The sequence below is a fragment of the Myotis brandtii genome, unplaced genomic scaffold (assembly GCF_000412655.1).
Source record: "Myotis brandtii unplaced genomic scaffold, ASM41265v1 scaffold397, whole genome shotgun sequence".
Classification (NCBI taxonomy): Eukaryota; Metazoa; Chordata; class Mammalia; order Chiroptera; family Vespertilionidae; genus Myotis; species Myotis brandtii.
The window spans coordinates 4,544,154-4,547,465 of record NW_005365229.1 but is presented as its reverse complement, the minus strand read 5'-3'; the positions used below and the strand labels follow the sequence as shown (position 1 = coordinate 4,547,465).

Below are 3,312 nucleotides of genomic sequence, written 5' to 3'. Positions count from 1 at the left end.
AAATATTCTAAATTCCTTGATTTTTCTAGGAGATGAGTAAAGGTAATAATTCCCATTTGATAGTGATAACTCAAGGTAGCATATTGTAATTTCTAGAATATAATCACTAAAAAATAATAAAAGCCTGAATAACTATCAAACTAATAGAGGAAAAAAATGAAATATAAGCAACTCAACCTTGAACCTTCCTGTATGTTTGGAGTAGCTGCTGCAGCCTCCAGGGCATGTCCCATTCTACCAGCCTGTGAGCAGCAGCAGAGAAAAAAATATTATGTATTTTCTTGCCCTGTACACACTTTGAGGTGAGCAAAACATTTTAATTTGACCTTGAACCTTCCTGTATGTTTGGAGTAGCTGCTGCACCCTCCGGGGCATGTCCCATTCCAGCCTGTGAGCAGCAGCAGAGAAAAAAATTATGTATTTTCTTGCCATGTACACACTTTGAGGTGAGAAAAACATTTTAACCATGAGGGAAATTGTGTACATCCAGGCTGGCCAGTGTGGCAACCAGATCGGTGCCAAGTTCTGGGAGGTGATCAGTGATGAACATGGCATTAATCCCACCAGCACCTACCATGGGGACAGCAACCTGCAGCTGGACCGCATCTCCATGTATTACAATGAAGCCGCGGGTTGAAAATATGCTCCTCTTGCTATCTTGGTGGATCCAGAACCTGGGACCAAGGACTCTGTTTGCTCAGGTCCTTCTGGGCAGATCTTCAGAGCACACAACGTTGTTTTTGGTCAGCCTGGAGCAGGCAACTGGGCCAAGGGCCACTATACAGCAGGGGCCGAGTTGGTTGACTCAGTTCAGTATGTGGTGTGGAAGGAAGCAGAGAGCTGTGACTACCTGCAGGGCTCCAGCTGACCCACTCACTAGGCCAGGGCACAGGCTCTGGAATGGGCACCTTCCTCACCAGCAAGATCCATAGAGTATCCTGACTGCATCATGAACACCTTCAGTGTGGCACCTTCACCCAGTGTCCGACACTGTGATTGAGCCCTACAATGCCACCTTCTTTATCCATCAGTTGGTAGAGAATACTGATGAGACCTACTGCATTGATAACGAGGCCCTTTACGACATCTGCTTCCACACCCTCAAGCTGACCATGCCAACCTGCCAGGACCTGAACCACCTCACCTCAGCTGCCATGAGCAGTGTCACCACCTGCCTCTGCTTTCCCAGCCAGCTCAATGCTGACCTCTGCAAGCTGGAAGTCAACACGGTGCCCTTGCCATGCCTCCACTTCTTCATGCCTGGCTTTGCCCCTCTAACCAGCCATGGAGGCAGCATCGGGCCCTCACTGTACCCAAACTCATCCAGGTATTTAAGCCAACCTGCCAGGACCTGAACCACCTCACCTCAGCTGCCATGAGCAGTGTCACCACCTGCCTCTGCTTTCCCAGCCAGCTCAATGCTGACCTCTGCAAGCTGGAAGTCAACACGGTGCCCTTGCCATGCCTCCACTTCTTCATGCCTGGCTTTGCCCCTCTAACCAGCCATGGAGGCAGCATCGGGCCCTCACTGTACCCAAACTCATCCAGCAGGTATTTAATGCCAAGATCATGATGGCTGCCTGTGACCCCTGCCATGGCCCACACCTCACCATGGCTGCTGTCTTCTGTGGACAGCAGATGAGGGAGGTGGACGACCAAATGCTCAATGTGCAAAACAAGAATAGCAGCTACTTTGTGGAATGGATCCCCGACAATGTCTTCTTTCCCTGTCCCCCACCCCTCCATTCTCTCTAAAATCAATGGAAAAAATGTCCTTGGTTGAGGATTAACAAAAACAACAACAAAGTATGAATAGTAAAACAACAGTAAATACATATCTATCAATAATTACTTTAAATGCAAATGGCTTAAGTGCTCCAATCAAAAGACTTATGGTAGCTGAATATATAACAAGACTCTTACATGTGTTTGTTTTCTACAAGAGACTCACTTCAGATTAAAAGACATGGACTAAAAATAAGGGGATGGAAAAGGATATTTCATAAAATTATTTTGAACTGAATTATATATAATGAAAAATGTAACAACAAAATTTATAAAGCAAAAGCAGTGCTTGAAGAAAAAATTATAGCCATAATTGCATATTTTAAGGAAGAAAAAGGCTAAAATAAATTATCTAAGCAGTCATTTCTACAGGTTAGGAAAATAAAAGAAACCAAACAAAAGTAGTGGGAGAAAATAATTTAAAAGCATAAATAAATGTAAAAGAAAAAAACTGAGAATCAACAAAGCCAAGACTGAAAATACTAACAAATTGATAAATCCCTAGTGAGAATGAGAAAAGAGAAGGCACGAATAGCAAGTATAAGAAATGAAAAGGGACTTAACTACAAAAATAAGAGGATATTATGAACAACTTTATGCCAATAAATTTGAAAATTTAGGCGAAATGGAAAGATTTATAGAAAATATAATAACATGACATAAAAAGAAATAGAAAACCTTAGTCCTATAACTATTCAAGAAATTAAATCTGTAATTTAAAAATGTCTGATAAAAATCCAAGACCCAAATTGCTTCACTAGTGAATTCTACCAAAATTAAAGAAAGAAGAAATACTTATATATCTCTTTGAGAAAGTAGAAAAAGCTTTTCCAACTAACTTTTGGGGACTAGCATAACTTTTATACTAACACCCAACAAAATAGTACTAGAAAAAGAAGACACAGGCCAATTTTATTCATGAATATGAGTGCAATAATCATAAAATAAAACAATCTGAATCAAGTGATATATTAAAGGATAGCATACCATGATCAAATTAAATTTATCCTAGGAATGCACATTGATTTAACATTAGAAAATCAATAAATAGAATTCATCACATTAATAAATTAAAAGAAAAGTCATGGTCATGTCAGGTCTTGCAGAAAGTGTGTTTGATAAAACTCAACATTCATATAAAATAAAAACTCATAGGAAAGAATGAAACTTCCTGAATCTCATAAAGGATGCCAATAAAAGACTAGAGCTGAAAGCTTTCAGCTTAAGATTTTGGGTGAAATAAGGAAGCTCACTACTATAATTTCTAGTTAGCATTTAGTCAGTGTAGTAGGTAAGGAAGTGATATACTGGTAAATGGTATAAGGGTTGGAAGGGGGGAAACCTAAGACAGTCATGATCTATATTCCATATAATAAAGAGGTAATATGCAAATTAACCCTCATGCCCTCACAAGATGGATACCTACGACCAGGCTGGCAGGGGGGTTAGTGAGGGATGACCAAACGACTGAACAAGCAGGCTGCGTGGGGCAACCAGGCCAGTGGGGTGGCTGTGAGGGGCAACCAG

The 3,312-nt window shown here is 41.0% G+C and overlaps 1 pseudogene; it reads left to right on the top strand.

Moving 5' to 3' along the window:
- Positions 1-463: 463 nt before the first annotated feature.
- The window catches only part of LOC102249248, a 13,583-nt pseudogene continuing 10,734 nt past the window's right edge, over positions 464-3,312 (top strand).